This window comes from Pistacia vera, unplaced genomic scaffold (genome assembly GCF_008641045.1).
Source record: "Pistacia vera cultivar Batoury unplaced genomic scaffold, PisVer_v2 Contig29, whole genome shotgun sequence".
Lineage (NCBI taxonomy): Eukaryota > Viridiplantae > Streptophyta > Magnoliopsida > Sapindales > Anacardiaceae > Pistacia > Pistacia vera.
Genome location: NW_022196101.1, coordinates 460,059 through 484,041, shown reverse-complemented (window position 1 = coordinate 484,041; position 23,983 = coordinate 460,059). Strand labels below are relative to the sequence as shown.

The window sequence follows — 23,983 nt, the reverse complement described above, 5'->3', positions numbered from 1 at the left end:
TAAAAGTAAAGAGAATGAGAAAATCTAAGAATGGGTTGGTGCTTTGTGAACTCCAACCGGAAGTCACGAAGAGTGGGTTGGTGCTTTGTGAACTCCACCCGGCCGTGCCTCCGGTAAGATGAGGTCGTGACATTCCAGTGAGAAAGAATGAGAAAATATAAGAAAGAATAGAGGAAGAGAAAGAGTAGAAGTCACGAAGAGTGGGTGGGTGCTTTGTGATCTCCACTCAGCCGTGCCTCCGGTAAGATGAGGCCGTGACATACAACAGAAAGTTAATAGAAAAGAGCTATGTGAAAGAGAAACAGAAAGAGAAAATAAATGAGATGAGAAGAGTGTAAGGAAAGAATTAAGAGAAAGAGTTACGGGGATAGACGAGTAGAGGATTTACTTACTGAGCATTATTTTGTGCTCACCCCGTTGTTTTTCTTTGTGTTTGCAGGATCTAGGTGAGGACGCGGTCGGATGGGCATCGGCAAGCGAGGAGTAATAGCTACACTGTCCACTGTTTTTGATAACTTTTACTTATGATGCCTTACTTTGTATAAAGAATGATTAAATGTATTAAAAGAAAATTGTGGGCCCATTTACTTTTGCTAATATAAATATATTTACTTGATGTATTTCTATACGTATCCTAGTATGAAGCAGTTATTACAATTTAAACATTCGGTGGCCCTTTTTATTTCCATGAGATGCACATTTTCGCATGCATAATGTAATTCATTACTCCTTGTATATATATATATATATATATATGCTTTGATTATATTATCCGCATATGTGATCAAATTAGAGTTTGACATGTTATATGTAGTGTTAATTGATGGATATAGGACTTGGGTTTGAGATTTAATGGAAGAAATTGAGCCTAATGGTGTTGAGTTTAAGTAAATAGGCTTAAAGGTGTTTGGTTTATTGAAACAGTTGGGCTGTTGGGTTTTTATTTCTTAATTGTGGGCTTATTTAAATTAATAGATTAATTATGTTGGTGGGTTTACTTGGTGGACATTATTAAACCAAAAAAAAAAAAAAAGGGTTGAACTGTCAGTTTTGAAACATGTTTAGAAAATTGCAGTTTCACCCTTGTATGTGATTTTTTGAATATTATGTCAACATGCAGAATTTATAAGCCACTATGTGACATGTTCATGAGTGATATGTCAGTTAAGAATATGCATGAGATTTTTTGTAGTTCTATAGCCACCCTACGAAGTACCTATCCCCCAGTGATACAGATTTTGGCTCTGCGCATGCGTATGACAGTTATTAGTGCTCTGCCTAGGCATTGAGTGGTCTGCCAGGTATGACAGTTTTGAGGCTCTGCCCGCGCAATGATAGACCTCGCTGGGTATGACAGGTACGTCCCTCGCTCTGCCTGCGTGTGGGACGCCCACCAGGTATGACAGATTGGTACTAGTTGTGGTGAGAGTTCCTAATACCAAATGTTGAGGTTTTATTCAGAACCCGATACAGTTAAAGGAAGTAAGTCAGAGTACAGTTTACTGAGTGTAGGGTGGTTAGAAATAAATCACATATTGCATACGTGAATGAGGTGTTTGCTTCCATTGCATATTCATAGAATTATATTCTCGTCAGGATTTGTTTAAGAATTGTTGTATGTTATTTTATTATAAAAAGACGCCAATCAAGAATTATTATTTCTTTTTTTTTTTTAAGAACTTTTATAAACCTCCCCTTTCCCCCACTCACTGAGTATTTCAGCTCACCCCCTTTTTAAATGTTTTTCCCCCCCACCAGGATCTCCCGGAGATTGTGCAGAGCAGTGAGCCTCTACTCAGGGTTGTGCCACGCGTCGACATCTTTTTATGTGGGTTTTATATTTATGTCATATTGTATTTTGGACTTCCGCTTCAAAAACTCATGTTTCCCATCATGTATTTCTTTTTGTTTATGTTTTTGGAAAGTATTGTACAAGTGGAAAACCTGACACCACAAGTTTCCCTAACTCTTTTCTTTTGTAAAACGAAAGACGGTTTAACGTTTTTTTTTTTAGGATGCTGGAAATGGAAATACTATGATGTTATTCAGAAAAAGTAAGTCCTTTAACAAGTTTCACAATTTTTCTACATGGCACGTCTCAGGTATCCGAGTCTTGTGGGAGCGCTCGGATCCTACAGGATGAGGAAATTCGGGATGGGTCGTGTCAAACATTGTCCTCAGCCATTGGGTTAGCTAGGCTTTATGAAGCCAGGAACAAAGCTCATGATCTCGTCTCATCCAAAGTTTCATCCACAAATTATGAAGCTAAAAGTGGTCCAGCAACAATGCTAATCAAGAGACTAACAATGGAAGAAATAGATGAAAGAAGGAAAAAGTAAAAAGGGACTATGCTTCAAATGTAATGAAAAATTTGGTCTCGGACATCGGTGCAAAAAGTTGTTCATGATTCAAGCTTGTTTCAATGATAGTGATGTAGACGAAGAAATGGAAATTACTGGTAGAAGTCCTGAATTTTCATGGCCACCTTACTTGAATTAAACCCTTGAGGACAAGGGTGTTTTCAAAGGGAAGGGAATGTTATGTTGTTAAAAAATAAATATATTTTTAATTAAATTATCTATTTTTTAATGAGTTATAGTTGAATTAGTCAAATAAGGATCGGCTCCATTTGTTTCATTATTTTCAGCCTATCCTATCCTCCTATAGTCTTATCCAATCCTATCAAAATAGATATTTGTTTTAATATTTACAATTTAATTCAAAATCCAATCATATTCTATTCAACTCAAAATGTTTAAATTCTTCAAATTTACCATTTCCTCCAATTTTAATTCCCAAAAAGCACCCAAAATAACCAAAATCACCCAGAACAAAAACCTGCCCCAATTAAAAACTCAGCCTAATTGCGTAACCAAACAATTAAGCAACTAAAACAAAATTAAACCCTAAGGTTGCGTTTGGTTCGGGGTGATATAAGATTAATCATGTAATCCTTGTTTAATTTTCAAGTTTCCCTCGTTTAGTTGTCAAGTAATAAAATATTATATAATATTTTATTGCAAATAATATTTACTGTTAGTTATATTGGGGGTAATCAGATTATCTTCCCAAGGGGTGTTAATATAAGATTACCGAGGTAATCTTAATTTTGACCGTATTTTACCCTTAATATTATATCATTTCGGACACATTTGCCCTGATATGTCTACCAAATAACAATTAGCCCAGACCCGCTACATTTGAGAATTTACCTAAAACACCCCAACCACAAAAAAAGTTTAAAAGTTAACAAAATACCTCCAGCCTTCCAAGACCATCGTTGGCCACTAGCTAGCCACCACCACTAGCCACCGATAAATGTCGTCATATCGGCACAAGACCGACGGGATCTTGCCGGTAAGGACGTTTCCGGCCATGGATTTGTGATCCATCACCGGAAACGACCAAATTTGACTGTTTCACAACCAAAGATGTGGCCATGAAACGCAATAGATCTGGTGGTGAAATGTCATAGATCTGGCCGTGAAAAGGCCTGATCTTTGGCCATGAAATGGCCGTTGTTTCATGGCCAAAGATCTAGCGTTTTCACGACTAGATCTATGACCGTTTCAGACACGGCCGTGAAATAGCCATATTCATGGCCATATCTAGCCCTTTTTTTGCCATGGATCAAAGATCCATGATCAAATTAGGCCTTACTGGTGCACGACTAGCCAGATCCGGTCGGTCGTGTGCCATTACAACGGCTGCCGACAGTGGCTTGGGGTGGGTACTGGGTAGGGATGATTTTGCTCAAAATTAAAGTTCTATATGGCTAGGATGTTTTAGCAAAATTTCAAATATAAGGGCTTAAAAGAAATAATTTTAAAAATAATAGAATAAAATAATATTATATTATTATTTAAAAAAAAGGACAATTTAATAATCTATATAACATACCCACTCATTTATCCTTCTAACCAAACATATTATTATAACATACATATCAATTTATTTTAACCAACCAAACACATTTTTTCTAAAGATTCTCTAACAATCTATCTTTTTAACAATATAACATTCCCTAATAATATAATATTTCTTGAACCAAACGTATCCTAAAAGTATTGACCGAAAGAAATAGGAAAATCCAAACTCTTGCTGCTATCATTGAACAAATCTTGCCAAGAAAAAAAAATTCCTAATGAAATATGCTTAATTTTTCTTTTCCATCTTCAAATCTGATTCGATTGAAACACAATAAAAAAAATAAGAAAGTTTTTGGTTAAAGTGTTCTACCAAAGTGAAACTCAATCACATTCATAATCCCATTCCATCGAACGCTGGGAGAGCAAAACCCAATTCTCTCGCTCACTCGCCATTAATGGAGGATTTCCGAGCGCTTTCCCACCACTGGGGCAGCACTCCCGAGGAAGAATATTACCATCGACAAAGAATCAAATCAACAAGCTCATACTTCACTTCACCAAGAGGCTTATCATTCTTTACCGATCATGGATACCCACCAACACCCCTCCACGCGGCCTCCTCTGAATGGTCCATGGATACGGCAATGACATGAGCTGGACTTTTCAAGCCACGACAATCTTTCTTGCCCAGATGGGTTTTGTTCTTGACATTGAAAGCCACGGCAGATCTCAAGGTATAAGGGCTTATGTACCAAATGTTGATCTTGTTGTTCAAGATTGTTTGTCTTTCTTTAACTCTGTTAAACAAGATCCTTCCTTTAATGGGTTACCTCGTTTTTTATATGGAGAATCAATGGGTGGTGCTATTTGTCTTTTGATCCATTTCGTTGATCCTCAAGGTTTTGATGGAGCAATTTTGGTTGCACCCATGTGTAAAATTTCGGACTAAGTAAAACCCAGATGGCCCATACCTCAAATCCTCACATTTCTAGGAAAATTTTTATCTACTTTAGCAATTGTGCCTACTGAAGATCTTATGTACAAGTCTGTTAAGGTGGAAGAGAAAAAAGTTATAGCGAATATGGTAGAACTGGTTATAGTTGGAAAAATAAATTAATTATTGGTTTAACTGAGGAAACCAAGACAGCAAGGCAACACCTTTTGACTATAAAACCGCATACTCCCTTTATTACTCCATCTCCCTTATATAAGAGATTACAATTAACAAAATATAAAAATAGTAAGAGCTAATGTCTAAAAAATATGAGATAATAAAATATTCTTGTCATCCGGCCACAACTCGTGGTCTTGCCATCTCAATTACAGTTTGTAGGAAATTATTGGATCTATTAGGTTTTATAATTTTTCTTTTAACATCCTCCAACATCTCAATATTTCTTTGTATCGAAAAGTCTTTATTAAGAAGTCTATCGCCTCATTTCTTCATGCATATTTTGCTTTCTTGTGAATTGTGGTTTAGTTTTTACTATGAAGTTTTCATGATCTTCCTTATGTAAATTTAATGTATGAACACATACGATTACGAGTTTTAAATCTCTTATATAAATCATGTTTAATTTCTTATACGATTTTGCATAAATCAACTATTTATTACCTTTCTGATGGGAGAAACGACACTTTCCCACCCCAGGTTTGGCCAAAAACACTTTCCCACCCGTTGAGTTTCAAAATGACATTTTCCCCATCCACCATTATGTTTTGTTAAGAAAATTTGTTCTTAAGAAGGGCAAGAGGGTCAATTTACATGAAGCCTCATAAATCAAAATTTAAAAATTGAAATATGCTTTTTTTTTTCTCTTTCCTTTCCTTCTGTTTCTTTTTCCTTATTTTTTCTTCTCTATCATCTTTTCCTTCTACGCTGGAGGCTACGACGCTGGCGTAACTTGCTGGCAGCCAGCCATAAGCTGGGCTGGCTACGACGCCACCCATTCAGCTAGCAACCAACTAAATCGTGGTCGAAGGCAGTGTCACAAACACCTAGCTCGACCGTGACACTGATGCCGACACCGCAGCCCCCTTTCTTTTTCCGCACACACTTCTTCTTTTGGAACTTATGGTCTGTGGGTTTGTGATTTTGGGGTTTATTTTTTGTGGATTTTCAGTGGCTGGAGGATTTGAAGATTCATTTTCTTGAAATGGGTGTTTTACGTTTGTTGGATGCTAGATTTTAAGTTGTGTGGGTTTGTGAAAAGAGTTTGTATATGAATTTTAATTGTTAAATTTCAGTAGAGATAAAAAAACTTCAATGGGTTTTGCTGGATGTTATGTTGTGTTGTTTGGGTTCTTGAAAAAAAAAAAAAAAAATGCAGATAGGAAATTTCAGTTGAATATATCAGTAGAGATTTGAAATTTTAATGAGTTTGTTGGAAGTAGCTAGATCTTGTGTTTTGTGAGTTTGTGAAAAAAAAAAAAAAAAATGTACATAAATTTTAGTTAAATTCCAAAAAATATATTTTGGGTGATTTAATATTATTTTATAGTAATCAAAAACTGCATTTAATCAAATGTATGGCATGCTTTAAGTGCATAGAAGGAATTCAAATTTAACCAATTCGATGGGCTCATGGTCATATCTAGCATTTTAGAGGGAGTTGCAGTGGGCAAAATACATTTGGTGGAGGAAGGAGAAGAAGAAGATTATGTTGGAATTTATTATTAAATTGAATGAAATGAGATGTGGTGGGTGAAGTTGAGAATTTGAAAGATGAAAAGTTAGTGGATTACTGGATGAGGTTTTAAGAATTGGAAGTGAAAAGGTGGAAAATAATGATGAAATTCAACGTTTTGTCCCATCTTGAGTAGTATAAAAGGTGTTCTTCCTCTCATTTCAAACACATCAGAATTTCAATCTCTCATTTCTCTCTCTAGTTTCTAAAGTTTTCCTTTGTTGGAGTTAAGACTTAATTCAGTTCATTAGAATAGAAGAGTGGTCATTCTCTTGCTAGCCATCTATCGTTGTATCTTGGAAAACAGACGCTACTCAAATTCTTGTGCACTCGAGTGAAGGAGACGAATCTGTTTTTGGAAACTGTGTGTTACACAAGCTTAGACATTCATCCTAAGATTGTATTCTTTACTAGATCTTTTCCTGTTATCTGAATGATCTCCTACACGTGATCACGTTGTTGGTATTTGAATTTATTGTATTGTCATTTTATTTTATTGACATTTAATTTTATTGTTTATATTCATAGATTATTACTTGCGATTACTAATATTTTATAACAGTTATGTGGGCAGAATACATTTGGTGAAGGAAGGAGAAGAAGAAAAAGATGTGGTAGAATACATTGTTGGAGGAAGGAGAAGAAAAGAAGATGAACAGCAAGAAATTGAGGTTGGAGAATGAAAGAGAGATGTCAGAGAAGCCATGTGGGTTTGAGGGTTTTGGATAGTGGGTACTATGGTCTATCATCTATGTGAATACTAGAAAATTAAAAATTTGATTTTGTAAAAGTGTTGTTGTTCCAGAGTGGTGTGTGGTGTGGATAGTAAAGAAGTGAAAGGAGAGAAAAGAACCAATCAAAAAAAAAAAAAAAAAAAAAAAAAATCTAATCTTGTTTTGTCATGTTTTTGTTTCTTCTCTCTCTGTAGAATCTTCTCAATGCTTATTTGATACTTGCCCAGCAACCTTTTATTACTGCTCAATTATAGGGTATTTATTGTTAATGGGAATGTAAATTTACAATTTGTCTCTCTAACTTTTTTTAAAAATAATGTTTTATTGGAATTTAACTAAAATTTATATACAATTTTCATATTTAAAGAGAGGATATTGGTAATTGACTCTGTTGCATGACATAAAATAATAAAAAATTATTAAATCAAATACTAAAGAATATTTTCGTCTTTACAGTCAAATAGAATGGATTTTCTCAAGGAATAAACAGTGGGTGGGAAAGTGTCGTTTTGCCAAACCTTGGGTGAGAAATTGTCTTCTCCCTTTTTTAATTAATGTTGTTTTTGCAATACAAATTGTACTGAAAAATTAAATTAGTGAATAATTTAGTTGTTGTCAATAATATGATGTGAGTTAAAAAAAAAAAAAAAAAAAAAAAAAAAAAAAAAAATTGCACTTGAAAGAGATTTGAGGATTTTACTATCACTAACTAAATAAATATATTAATTATAAAAGTAAATATAATGTGTTAGCCACATTATAAATGAAGAAGAATGTTACAATATCATGACTATTTTCTTTTTATCAAATTTAATTTTAAGGATTTCAACCCACTTAATTTTAAAATTTAGATATCGGTAATATTATTGATTTGATATTATTGTATTCTTTTAAAGTAGATTGCATTATTTCTTGTTCAAACTTATGGTATAAAATAAACCACCATTTACAGTATTTTAACAATAAGTATAGACTATAGATCATTTAATCAATTAATCAAAGCATTATGTGCTCTTTGATATGGACTATGAGACTAAAATGTTTTATATAATTTATATTTTAAATCCACGTTTAATTAAGGAAATTACATTTGACCCACAAAACATTTTTTAAATATGGGAAAAAATATAAATATTCCTTCTTTAAATATTTTTTTTCTACAATATTTTATCCCATAAATATTGCTTTCGAATCATGTGATTGACAATATTATTATTTATTATAAAATCGTGTATATTATGTGTATTATTTTGAATTAACTAGTGTTGTTTCTGTAATAGCAGCCTTATCGTTATTATGATGTTCCATTTAATTTTAAAATTAATTAGGAAAAACAGTAATATCAAAGCTTTTCTCAACCCTCGTTTTATTTTTTTTTTAATTCTTTTTTAAAATTATTTATTTGGTGGGTTGTGAACTTTTCCTTTTAACATCCTCTTATATCTTAATATTTTTTTTTTTTAATTCCATTTAATTTTCTTTTATTAATTCTGTACAAGTGAGAAGTCAATCAACTTGATTTATTTTTTTTTTCTTGATACAATTTGCTAACCAAATAATATTGTAAAACCCTGACCTAGTTTTACATAACGCTTCATGCATATTTTGTTTTCCTGTGTAATGTGCATTAGTTTGTGCTATAAAGTTTTCCATGTTCTTCCTCATGCAAATTCAATGTATGAACTCGTCCAATTAAAATTAAAAAATAAAAATAAAAATAATTTTATGTATTGAAGACAAGAAAGTCTGTCTTTAATATTAACCGGTGGCCATCCACACACATGATTCATGTATATATCACCAACTTCTTCTTTCCTAGCATTGATGACCAGGGGGGGCATCTGTGGCTCTGCCATTATTTGCTAAATAACTAGTGAAAACTTTTAAAAAATCATCAAACCTTAATAAAAAAAAAAAAAAAAATACAATATTAAGAACTTGAGTGAAAAGAATATGCAATAACACAATATTTTCCTACTTGAATAAATCAATGTGAAGCAAAATTTTGAGTAAATGTGTTGAGTAAACCTTGAGTAAAACTTTCTTTTAATATTTTTATTTTTTGCTTCCAAAGATTATAATATGAATTTTCATGACTTTGATTAGACCTAACCTAGTTAATCTAAAGTCAACAAAAACTTAAATCAAGTCAACGTTGTATTGACTTTTAATATGAATTAATAAAAAAAAGGGAATTTTCTTAGTATAAACATAGATGGTAACCCAAATTTCTTTAATAATTTTGAACAGTTGAACGGTGACGTTTGAAATATAAGAAAGTAGTTTATTCTCAACACAAAATACAAAATAAACTCACAAGATTAACGCATTTTTTCCTCAAATTAGAATAAAAAACACACACAAAAAAAAAAAAAAAAAAAAAAAAAGATTCAATCTTAAAATAAACTAAATTGAAATAAACAATGGACATACCTAAAATTGATAAAATAGAAAACAGAGCTAATTATGACACCTTGAGTAGTGAAAATTTAATAATTTCGGTCTTCAAAAGTTTTAAGAGTGAATAATGTGAGAAAGAAAAAGAGAATGAGAATGAGAGAATGAGAGAGTAAATAATTTTAGAGATAAAATCATAAAAAGCAGGTGGAGCCGTGGAGAAAAAGAGTGTAGAGAGTTTTAAACTTTTAATATGATGTGGGCTTAGAATATATATATTAATAGCAAGTTTTTTGTAGACCTAGATATATGTATAATAGTTCTTATTTTTTTTAAATCTAAGAGTGGACCTGGATATATATATTAATTAACAATTTTTTGTGACCTAAGAGAATTTTAAAATTTTAATATAATGTGGGCTTAGAATATATATATTAAGAACAAGTTTTTTATACACCTAGATATATGTATAATAATTCTTATTTTTTTAAAGTTTAGAGTGGAACTGAATATATATATTAATTAATAATTTTTTGTGGCATGTACATTAATAATTTTTTTTTTTTAAATCTGAGGGTAGGGCCCTCAAAGGGGCTAAATCCGCCCTTGTTGATGACTATCCAATACATATTACTATATAATCAAATTTCTACTTAATTACAATACATAAAATAAGAGAATTATAATTATGTTCCTTTAATAATAATGTTAATCCTATATATATTTCAAAAATAACTTTTAATGCATATTCAATTAATTGGATTTTGTAATTTTCTTTTATTATCCTCCCATATCCCTTATATGTTTTGATAAAAGTAAAAAAAATGTCTTTATTAATTTACAGGTCTAGCTATTGATGTATTTTTCTTTTCCATTTTTTTTTCTTTTACACCTAATCTCTAAACGTAAGTAGTTAATTAGATTGAAGGTAAATACATTATAGGTGCCAGTTCCCCAAATTAGCTCAAAATCTGGAGGGGTTAGGCACGGGAAAAATGTATAGTTTCTCCTGTGTGTGGATGAATGAACTTACAATATAAAATAATAATCCTAAAACATACCGCATACTTAAATAAGAAGTTAATGCAAGAAATTTAGCCTAAACGTCTACCCAAGACCAAAGCATGCAGGCAAAGCCTCTCTATTTCAGAGACCAGCTTCAAGATTTTTCCATGACAGAAAGGTGAAGTTCTGGGTTGAAGCAGAGACATATCTGTGTTCTTCCTCCCTCCATATGTGCATGTGCATGGATCTACGATAGAAATTGCAAACCAGATACTGAAAGTGCAAACAATACAATAGTCAAAACTTTTATAATGGAGCAACAACAGTATGATTTAAAAGACAGTAACAATTATAACAGAGCGAACCAAGTTCATGGCACCATTTATCTATCAAGTTCAACTCAGCCCGAACTGCACAAAAGAATTTCTCAATAGAGTCTGTGTTCTTCCTAGACTTGTTGCCCTTGCACGTTTGGGGGCTAAAGGTGCTAGTGGTGCCATGAAATTTGGAATTGGAGTCATACTTGTCGCTGTCTCACCAGTATTGTCCGCGGCCGATGACATCTACAATTCTATCAAATAAAAATATGCATTAAGTAAATAAGACATTAATATAAATCATATTTATGCATTAAGTAAAGTATCATTATTTATACTAAAAAATTGCAGTGATCCAAAGCTTTAAGGTAAATGAAAGAAATAAATCATAGTCATGAAAAAGGCATGATCTGGAACCACATCTACCTGTTCCATATACATGCTTACATCTCTAATAAGCAGAAATCAAAGAGTAATCTATAATTCGCTATGAACATATAAATTATATCACCTATCGTGGTATATTATATTTCAAATTTTTTTGTTAGTTGTATTCGAAATCCTATAACAACGTGCATGAAGACCAAAAATCAACATTATACAAAAGCTTTGTATTTGATTATTTGGTGGACAACATTAACGTTCTCTCAAGGAGAAACTTGGCTTTGACCTGAAGTGTCGGGAAAGGCAGAGACAATCTTCATAATGTTACCAGGCTTGTGAAAATTAGAGACCATTGGATTGCTACATAGTGAGGACCATCCATCGGTTTCAGAAATCAGAAACAAGTAAAATTAGTAACAAAATATGCCGAAAATGTAAAATTAAAGGATTATTAATAATATTTGTTACATAAGCTCCTTAATTATGAGCTTTACATCTCTAATACATATTTAACAGTCTTAATCTCTTCAAATGTAGTGTAGGGTTAACTTTACCAAAACTTAATCTAACAACAAAAATTCCAGAAAACCATCTCACAAAATCCCAAAATCAACAAAGAAAAACCCCCAATTTGCTTCACGCCACACCACCATCACCACAATTCCTTCTAACAAGTGCAAAGTATCCCAAAACAGCACAAACAACAGCCACAATATTACCTTCCTTCACTAAAACAAACCCAAAAAGCAAAACAAGATTAACAAAATAACAAACAAAGAATACATAAAAATCAAGAGTCTGCTCACAGTGGGTCTGCTCACGGTGGAGTCTGCTCAGGGTGGAGTCTCTTCAAGATGGGTTTGCTCATGGTGTAGTCTTCTCATGGTGGGTCTGCTCACGGTGGAATGTGAAGATCGCTGGAGAGTGGATGCAGTCGCTCATGGTGTGGATGGAGCAGCTCAAGGTGTGGATGGAGTAGCTCTGTAGCTCACGGTGTGGAAGATTGGACTGTGAAGATCATTGGACTGTGAAGATCGCTGGAGAGTGGATGCAGCAGCAGTAGCTCACGGTGTGGATGGAGTCATGGTGTGGATGGACTATGGAGTAGCTCTGTAGCTCACGGTGTGGAATAGGGAGATTTAACTAAGATTTGGAGGCTGAGTCGTGGAGAAGAGTCTGAACTGTGTGTGAAGAGAAATAGAGAGGAGCCAAATTTTTTTTTTGCTTATATAGTTAGGGTAAAACCGGTTTAAAAACCGATTTTCGGTTAACCAGTTTGAAATAATTTTCAAACCGAAAATTTAACCGGTTTTCCGGTTTTTTGAATTCTACAAATCGAAAATCGAACCGATTTGTAAAAAAACCTAATTTTCGGTTCGGTTTCGGATTATTTATCCCACCCCTACAATAGACTACAAAGAATACTAAATTGTCCTACTAGATTCTTCATCTTTTTGTCCTGTATTTTTAAATATCAAACATACTTGTCTACTTTACCAAAAGCCTTGAAGATTATACTATTTATACTATTATAGTATACTTTGGAAGAGCTAGGCCCTCCTCATAAGGAAGAACACTTTTTTCTTTAATTGAAAAACTTCGAATGCGTTTGACTTATTATTTTGGATAGGATTTTGGAAATAATATTGGATAGTTAAATAGGGAAGTATTACGAAGTAAATTTTAAAAATTTACAAAAAAACCCTTAGGTTTGCTAATTTAATTAAACACCCCAACATATAAAATGACAAAAACACCCCCACCACCCGCAGTGGCAGATTCCTGCCACCACTACCGGAATCTGACCGAAAAATTGCGTTACAACACAGACTGGTCGAATCTATGTCGTAACGCGTCGTTATGGCCTTTTCCGACCAGATCCACCACGGATCTGGCCGGAAAAGGCCAGATCTACGACCAGATGTGGCCATCGACAGCTGGAAAAGGCCAAACAAGTCCATCTTTGGCCGTCAACGATGGCCAAAGATATGGCCGTCGTTTTCGGTCAATGATTGCCATTTCTTTGGCCATCGCTAACGGTCAGATCTGGCATTTTCCGGCCAAATCCGGGGTGGATCTTGTTAGAAAAGGGCAGATCGGTGAACTATTGACCAATTCTGGTCATGGTGTAGGCCGTTGGACAGATTCCGGCTACCACCGACGATGATTACCAGAATCTGGCAAGTATGGGTTGATGGGGGTGTTTTTGTTAATTTTTAAACTTTTTTCTGGGAGTATTTAATGAAATTAATAAACTTAAGAGGTCTAAAAATAATTAAAAAAATATAGTAATATTTCTGGAATAATGTGTCAAACAATATTTGGAGAATAGGATTGAGAATATGGGTAGAAATAGGGAGCCAAACGCACCCGAATCATTGTTATATTTTTTTTTTTTAAAGGAAAAAAAAAGTCTATGCTAGGCAAAGTATAGGCTGATGAACAAAGTGATACAGTGAGAACATAAATTCCATGTAACTGATATTACTCATCATAACTGGGAAAACAGGCTAAATAATTTATATAATATACAGTACCTGAAGAATGCGTCCAGTTTCTGTTCTCCACTCCACCAATAAAGAAGCACCAAAAGCAAAGAATTTTAGTTATGTTGAACTTGATAAAGGTTCGACCAACATGCATCAGAACCTGGGAAATGCTTGACATTCATTGACTCATATGTGCACATATCTCTCAGAGTATTTAGTATTTTATCAGATGCCAAAGAAACAAAAGATTCTCACTAAAATGGATTTGAATCAAACATATAAAACTGCTTTAAAAGCACTTGCATAATAGAAATTGGATAGGCACGAGATACGCTCTAGCATAGTGGCTCGAATCCACGAACAATGAATCGCGAATGCACGAGAAGATGTCGAATCCACGACGAAACAATTCACAAAGGAATCATCAAGAAATTTTATTTAAAAAAAATCATTCATCATTGTTCGTAGAATAACAAGCCTATTTATACTAAACTAATCCTAATGTTACTAGAACAAGAAATAAGAAAATCCTTATATTATGTGTCATCAGAACAAGGAATTATATAATAAGAAAGTAAGGCTTAACTAAATTGAAACTTCCTATATAAACAAAACTCCAAATGAAATGAAGAAACTACTTAAATTCTAAATAAGAAAATCAAATAAAGAAAGGGAAACAACGGGGAATCATAATTTAACCATAATTTTCCTACGTCACCAAAGGACTCAATTGCACAAATTCACTTCCTCCTTTTCAAGCGTGAATGAGTGATGCTAAATTTGTGAGTCAGCTATAACATTTTTCCAACAATAATCCCCACAAGAACAAACTCCATCTTTAAAATGATGGAACCTATTAGTGTCTCTAACAAATATGTCTCTCCTCTCAAAACTGGATATAAATTTTATAACAACATGGCAATCAAAGCAGATTCTTGGGTTCTTAATCACTTGAAGAGGAGCTCCTACTGGAGTATTAAGAAGTCCAAGCACTACAGCCAACTTCTCACTGTGCCCACACAACAGCAGCTCCTTATCTTGCTCCTCTACATCCTGCAGCACAAAGTCAGTATGTGGAAAGTAACTTGACTTCTTCATCTCCATATTTAATTTATTCAATTTTTCCATGATTTGGGCCATCTGAGGATGTCATTCATCTCCGGCAAGAAGCATGTGCACTTTATTTTTGACCTCAATCCAACTACAGCAAGAGCTCTTCCTCAAACCCAAAGTTTTCATCATATCTCTCACCGCATCAACCTCTGTTCACATGCCTTTGGAAGCATATATATAGGACAGAAGTATGTAGTTCCCAGAATTTGTAGGTTCCAGTTCAAAAAGATGTTTAGCAGCAGCCTCACCTATACTCACATTACCGTGAACACTGCAAGAACTAAGCAAAGCTCCCCAAACACAAGCGTCTGGCTCGAAAGGCATTCGCTCAATCATGTCATATGCCTCTTCTAGCCTTCCAACATGACCTAGAAGGGTTGCCATGCAACCATAATGCTCCATCCTTGCTTCAATACCGTGCTCTTTACACATGCTATCAAAAAATTTGCAGCCTTCATCAGCTAGGCCAGCCTGGCTACAGGCAGATAATACACAAGTGAAGCTAATAGAATAAGGCTTTTGTCCACTTATTTGCATCAAATGAAAAATCTCTATAGCTCCTTTAGCCTTTCCATGCCTAGCATATCCACCCATCATAGCGTTCCAACAAACCAAGTTTTTGGATGACATCATATCAAAACAAAGTCGAGACATTTAAATCCTTCCACACTTTGCATACATATCAATTAGTGCCCTAGACACGGAAATAGCATCAGATATTCCTCTTCTGATAGAAAAGCAATGAGCCGCCTTCCCGAGCATCAATGCTACAATACTTCCACAGGCTGATAGCAAGCAAGGTATTGTAACATTGTTTGGCTGCATCCCTGCTGTCTGCATCTCTCTAAAAAGTTCCAATGCCTCAATACCTTTCCCATTTTGTGAGAAACCAGCAATCATTGACGTCCAAGACACAACATCTAATTCCGCTTCTTGGCTTTGGAATTGCCTAAAGACCTCCAATGCATTGTCAACAAGACCATTCCTACAGAGACTCGTAACAAAAGCATTGCAAGCACCTACATCCAAATTTTCCATCTCATGAAACACTTTGGACATATTCTATGTACACGCACACTTTCTGTACATATCAATAAGTGAAGTACTGATCCAATTGTCCTCCGATAACCCGTCCTTAATCACAAAACCATGAATCTGAATCCCTAGTTTGGGATTCTTCAAGTCGCCCACAGCGGAAAGAACACTAGAAACACTATGCTCTTCGGGCGTAAATCCTTCAAAATGCATCCTTTGAAACAAAAGAACCGCCTCTTCATAATGTCCGCTACGATAAAACCCTGCAATCATACCATTCCAAGTAAACACATTGGGCTCCACTCTTAAACGACCCATCTCGTTAAAGGGTTTTTTTCACTGCATCCACGCACCCTTGTCGCGCGTAACCCGTAAGCAGAGCACTAAAAGTTTTCACATCCGGTTGGGCTAATCTATCAAACACTTTGTGAGCATCCCCAATCTTCTGACATCGAACGTACATATGAATCAAAGAAGACTGAACAAACGAATCTAAATAAAACCCGTGTACAAACACCATTGCATGAACTTGTTTTCCAGTTTCCAATGACAACAATCCAGTGCAAGCCTTAAGGATATTAGGCAACAAGTAAGTATTAGGTGCCAGACCGTGAGAGAGCATTTGAGCGAATACACGGAGTGATTGAGTAAAAAGATTTTGTATCGAGTAGGCGTAGATAAGACTAGAGTAAGAAAAGGTTGTCGGCTCAAGAGAAGAAGAAAGGATTTGGTTTGCGCCATCGAAGTCTTGGTGATTTGCATATTGAGACAGAAGCTTTGTTGCGAGATCCGTCGCATCAGAGATTCCAGTTTTGAGAATGAGAGCATGCGCTTGCTGTGTCTGTGATAGAGATGATTTGAGTGAGTTGAGGGTATGGAAGATTGAGCGTTGAATGTTTTCAAAGAGAGGAAGGGCTTGTTTCGTCAAGTTCATTATTTGTTCAACCTAATTTTTCAAACGCGGCTCTGATTTGTTCACGCAATAGTAAGTTAAGTTTTCCTCAAAAGGCAAGAGAATACGAAAAAAAGGGTACCGTACAATTAAGTTAAATAAATAAAAGCTAAAAATAACGACGATGTGATTTATTTATTTTTAACTATAAACAGATAAATAAAGCCTTGTTTCTCGCCGTCCATTCTAGCAAAGAGAAGTCGAGGAACACAGAGCGAAAAATATGCGCGAAGTAAATAGCGCAACTCTAATATTATAATCAACTTTGGTATTGTTTCTTGTTCTGAACAATTCATCTAAATGGAGCGTTCAAGCTCAGTCACTGCCGCTGGCAAAGTATGATGGTTTTGTGTACAAGAGTCAGCCAATTGGATCGAACACTACCATGGTCATAGCATTCTTCGACCCGGTCTGTCGCGATAACAAAGATGCGTGGCCATCTCTCAAACAAGCCCTTGAGCACTACGGTTCGCGTGTATCTCTTGCCTTTGCTCTTAGTATTTCTTTTCTTTTTTGTAAAATCTTTCAATTTCTTATGTGTAATTTATTTAACTTCTTCATGATTTGGGCCATTTGAGGATGTGATTCATCTCCAGCAAGAAGCATGTGCACTTTGTTTTTTACCTCAATCCAACTACAGCCACGACTCTTCCTGAAACCCATAGCTTTCATCATATCTCTCACTGCATCAACCTCAGTCAACATGCTTTTGGAAGCATATATATTGGACGTAAGGATGTAGTTTCCACAATTTGTAGGTTCTAGTTCAAAGAGATGTGTAGCAGCAGCCTCACCTATACTCAGATTACCATGAACTCTACAAGAACTAAGCAAAGCTCCCCAAACACAAGTGTCTGGTTCGAAAGGCATTCACTCAAGCATATTATATGCCTCTTCTAGCCTTCCAACACGACCTAGAAGGGTCACCATGCAAGCATAATGCTCTATCCTTGCTTCAATACCATGCTCTTTACACATGCTATCAAAAAATTTGCAGCCTTCATCAGCTAGGCCAGCTTGGCTGCAGGTCTGATAGCTAATAGAACAAGGCTTTTGTCCAGTCCTTTGCATCAATTGAAAAATCTCTATAGCTCTTTTAGCCTTTCCATGTCTAGAGATTTTACGCTACGTTGGTGTGGTACCAAGAGATTTGGCATGAGGCATGGATAACTTTTTGAATTACAATGATAGATACTAAATAAACAAAGGTGGGTTTGTCTCAAATTAGCCTAATAGAAAAAATTTTTGTGCATTATCAGTTATCTTTATTTTATTTTATTTTATTTTATTATTATTAAAGTTTAAACCTTGGCCACAAATGTAATTGTTAATTCTAAAGGCTTAAACTTTTTGCCAAAATTATTTCCATTGCAGTCGTGGAAGAACCGATAATATTATTTTTCAAACAAAAGATCGAATTTATTAAGTTTTATGATTTTCATTTTTAGTATCCTCCAATACCTCAATATATCTTCATAACAAACGATTAATGCGAAAATTCGTACCAACCAGAGATACCCAGTCGACCTCAGAAGGGGCCAGGTAAGATGTGCATGTGGTTACTGATAACCAACAAGGTCGATAAAAATGACAAAAAAAGTAAAGAACAAAAGAGATTGTTATAGTGGTTCAGCGGCATAAAGACCAAGCCTACATCCATTGTTATGTTATTGCTTAGATATGTTATAGGGCCGAGAGAAGTTACAAAGGAAATGTGCACGAGCTAAATGGAAGACCTTCAGCCCTCGCAACCTTTTCTCTTAAAACGCTTTCTTACACAGACGAGTGTGTTTTTCTCTTGAACTTTACTAGATTGGAATTCTCTCTTGAAATAGAGGCTATGGACTCCTTTTATACTTGATCCGTCTAGCAGTGGTTGAGACTAGGTATTACAGGATTGCTTGCATGCATAATCTCTTTAATCAGGATCTGAGTTAGTAATCTCCATGCTTGTGACAGACTAGGCTCTGCTAAAAACAGCCTAACCCATGCTTATGACAGTAATTACCTTGTGAGAGAAGGTAAGCGCTGATGGGATGACACGTGGGATGATCTTGGTTGACAGGCTCTGATATACCTTAAGGACGCGTGGCACAAATCTAACCACTAGGAAATTAGGCACAACATTAACCCCCCAGATTTTGGTGGCCGATGCTGGGCTTCAAAAACTCTTTTCTAGTGACCTGTGTGTAATATACTTTCTAGCTAGTAATTCTTTGAGAAATATATGATAAAATCCACTAAATAACTTTGTAAACATATATATACATACATGTATGTAATGAAATATTCGAAAATTTTAATTTTAATTCATATAAACATGTACACAAAATAACTGATAGTACAAGGTAGTCTTAGACAGTGCCGCCAAACTCCTCCGCTTCTTGATGTCCCACCCAATCGTAAATCATCAAGTACCTGCATAACAATAGAATAACTGAGTGAGCACTAATTGCTCAGTAAGTAAACCAAACTGCACAACTGTTTTTCCTCCATTACTCATGTTCTGATTTTCCTTTTCTCACTTTAATCTTTGATAATATTCTTCATTCTTTTCTGATATTCTGCATTCTTTTATGATACTCTGATTTGCTACTTATCAACGTGCAAGGACAATGAATAAAACTGTACATCGTCGAGCACATAAGAAATACTGAATCATGTAAGTAGCATAATACATATGCAGAATAATAAATTTTCCTGAGAAAAGAACTTCCTTTTTTGTTATCCGTCTCTTATGATGTATCTCTTTCTTTTCTTCTCTGTTTCTCTTTCTTTTGTTTCTTCTATTCTGGTTTGCCGATCGGACTAGGTTGATGCATGGATTTGGAACCCTAGCCATGTGAGTGGGTACAATAGTCATCTACATGCACTATTGACGGACTATACAAATGTTGTATCTCTCTGTTGTGGCCACTCACTAATGGCGACGTGCACGTAGGTATGCTTTGCTAGGTACAGTCCTTATCCATATACACTACTAACGGACTGTACAAATACCGTATCTCTATGCTGATGTCGCTCACTGACGGCAGCGTGCATGTGGGCATCTCTGTCACTCACGGGTTCCCCATTGCAATAACTTTATAACATAACATGCTGTAGAAAGAGAATAGAAAGAGATACTATACACATTTCAACATGAATTTCCAAGCTATGGAAATTCTACGCTTGCATTCTTTACTTGCATGTTAGCTTAAAAGAAAACTACAAGCCATTCTTTTTTCTTTCTTTTTCTCATTCTTTGCTAGCATATTCTTTCATATTCTCATTTACTAAATCAAGGCTATATATAAATCATGTGCACAATATATGCATGATCAAGCCCATTCTTTAATATGCTTTCCAAGTTCACATATAGAAACTTGAAAATTCATTATGGCATAATGGTATGTCATGACATATTCTACCATTCCCTACTATCACAATTGCCATATCAAAGTAACACTTGCAATTCTTCCCTAACACTTCCATGTGCTTTTCAAGAAGTAGTAAAGGTTCAAATAACTAGAACCAAACACTAAAGGTCATTTCTCTCATGGAACTAACATGACCAAATGATATTCTAAATTTTCGCATAACAATATGCACCCTCGAATACTAACATTTACACTTGGTTAAGCCCAACATAATCTTCCTACTTCAATTCTTGCCTTTCTCTAACCCTTTCTTCAATAGGGTTTAACCAACTCATGCATGCATTTTCTCTTTGGATTTTCATCAAACACTTCATATGCACATGCAACTACCATGTTGGCTACACTTCCATATCTCTCTAATTCCACCAAAATGTGAGCCAAAAACTCACTAACTTTAGTATCAAACCTGGTCAATTTCAACAATTCTCTACGCTTCAAAATTTCATCACTAATTCTTCCATAATTCCACCAATTCATCACATACTCATACACTACTTCTCATGGCTGAAAATTATGCATCATTAAACATCAAAAGCAGCCAATACTTCTCACATACAACCACATACAAATATGCAAGAATTCATGCTACACAAATCTTGCTTAAATCAAGGCTAAAATTAGGTTTACTTACCTTGAATGTGTGATATCACCTCTTTTTGCTAAAAGTCTCTTCCTCTTGGACCTAGATCATATAAAACCATAAGAATTTAAAACTTTAAAGTTTAATCACACTCCTTGTGCTAGAATCTTACCTTTGGATGCTTTAGGATTGAAAATCTATAAAAATCCAAGCCAAATACTATGATTTCTCTTTGAAATTTAGTGAAGAAAATTGAAAGAAAATGGTAGTTAAGGGTGATGTGAATAAGGGTTAGAATGGCTAGGGTTTAGGTTATTGCAACCTTATATATATATTCACATTTTTTCATCTAATTAGGAGTGAAAAGACCATTTTACCCCCAATGAAGTTCTAAGGAATTTCCTTCACATTTGTCTAAGGTAACTTCAAAGAAATCCAACTAAGGGTATTAGGGCATAAATAAAATTACGTATCTTGATGTGGGTGTTACAATTCTCCCCTCTCCCTCTTCCCCCCCCCCCCTCCCCAAAAAAAAAAAAAGAATTTCGTCCGCAAAATTCAACTGAACAACTCAAGATAGCGGTTATGTAATATACTCTCTAGCTAGTAACACTTTAAGAAATATATGACAAATCCACTAAATAACTTTTGTAAACATAGATACATAATGTAAAATCTGAAAATTCTAATTTTAATTCATATAAATATATACACAAAATACTAATATACTTTAGTAAGTACAAGGTAATCTTGGACAGTGCAGCCAAGCTCCTCCGCTTCTTGTCGTCCCACTCGATCGTAAATCATCAAGTACTTGCAAAACAGTAGAATAACGGAGTGAGCACTAATTGCTCAGTAAGTAAACCAAGCTGCACTACTGTGTTTTTTCCGTTACTTATGTTCTAATTTTCCTTTTCTCACTTTAATCTTTGATAATATTCTTCATTCTTTTCTGATACTCTGATTTGCTACTTATCAATGTGCAAAGACAATGAATAAAACTATACATCGTCAAGCACATAAGAAATACTAAATCATATAAGTAGCATAATACATATGCAGAATAATAAACTTTCCTAAAATAGAACTTTCTCTTCTTTTTTGTTATCTGTCTCTTATGTTGTATCTCTTTCTTTTCTTCTCTGTTTCTCTTTCTTTTCTTTCTTCTATTCTGGTTTGCCGATCGGACTAGGCTGATGCATGGATTTGGAACCCTAGCCATGTGAGTGGGTACAGTCCTTATCTACATGCACTGCTGATGAACTGTACAAATGTTGTATCTCTCTATTGTGGCCGCTCGCTCGTGGCGGCATGCATGTAAGTATGCTCTGCTGGGTACAATCCTCATCCACATACACTACTGACGGACTATACAAATACTGTATCTCTCTGCTGTGGCTACTCGCTCGTGACGACATGCATGTGGGCATCTCTGTCACTCATGGGTTCCCCATCGCAAAAACCTTATAACATAGCATGCTGTAGAAAAAAGAATAGAAAGAGATACTATACACATTTCAACATGAATTTCCAAGCTATGAAAATTCTACACTTGCATTCTTTAGTAAATGAGAAAATATACATACTTGCATGTTAGCTTACAAGAAAACTACAAGCCATTTTCTTTTCTTTCTTTCTCATTCTTTGCTAACATAATTTTTCATATTCTCATTTACTAAATCAAGGCTATATATATATATATATATATAATCATTTGCACAATATATGCATGATCAAGCCCATTCTTTAATATGCTTTCCAAGTTCACATATACAAACTTGCAAATTCATTATGGCATAATGGTATGTCATGACATATTCTACCATTCTCTTCTATCACAATTGCCATATCAAAATAACACTTTAACTTGTAGTTCTTCTCTAACACTTCCATGTGCATTTCAAGAAGTAGGAAAGGTTCAAGTAACTAGAACCAAACACTAAGGGTCATTTCTCTCATGGAACTAACATGACCAAATGATATTCTAAATTTTTGCATAACAATATGCACCCTTGAATACTAACATTTACACTTGGTTAAGCCCAACATAATCTTCCTACTTCAATTCTTGTCTTTCTCTAACCCTTTCTTCAATAGGGTTTAACTAACTCATGCATCCATTTTCTCTTTGGATTTTCATCAAACACTTCATATGCACATGCGACTACCATGTTGGCTACACTTCCAAGACTCTCTAATTCCACCAAATTGTGAGCCAAAAACAAACTAACTTTAGTATCAAACCTGGCCGAATTCATCACTCTCTAAACTCCAAAAATTTCAACACAAATTCTTCCACAACTTCACCAAATCATCACATAACCATACTCTACTTCTCATGGCTGGAATTTATGCATCATTAAACATAAAAAACAGCCAATAATTCTCTCATATCATCACATACAAACATGCAAAAATTCATTCAACATAAGTCTTGCTCAAATCAAGTCCAAAATTAGGTTTACTTACCTTGAATATGTGAGATCACTTCCTTTTGCTCAAAATCTCTCTTCCTCTTAGATCTAGATCATATAAAAACCATAAGAATTTAAAACTTTAAAGTTTAATCACACTCCTTTTGCTAGAATCTTACCTTAGGATGCTTTAGGATTGAAAATCTCAAAAAATCTAAGCCAAATCCTATAATTTCCCTTTGAAATTTAGTGAAGAAAATTGAGAAAAAATGGGGTGAAGGTGGCGCGAACAAGGGCTGAAGGTATGTTAGGGTTTCTTCAAATGAAACCTTATATCAAATAATATATGTATGTATTCCCATTTTGCCCTTGCACTTTCTATGAAATTCCATCTATGTCCTTTAGTCAATTACCAAAATACCCTCATTTTTATTATCTTCTTCACATTATTTTGCTTCCTTTCACTTCCCACTTTTTCATCTAATTATGAGTGAAAATACCATTTTACCCCTAATGAAGTTTTAAGGAATTTCCTTCACATTCATCTAAGATAACTTCAAAAAATCCAACTAAGGGTATTAGGGCATA

General features: G+C 34.7%; 2 pseudogenes; one reads left to right on the top strand and one right to left on the bottom strand.

Annotated features, from left to right (window-relative positions):
* Positions 1–4,324: 4,324 nt before the first annotated feature.
* On the top strand, positions 4,325–4,986 carry LOC116134591 (annotated as a pseudogene).
* A 9,670-nt stretch (positions 4,987–14,656) lies between these two features.
* Positions 14,657–16,964, bottom strand: LOC116134590 (annotated as a pseudogene).
* Positions 16,965–23,983: the final 7,019 nt, after the last annotated feature.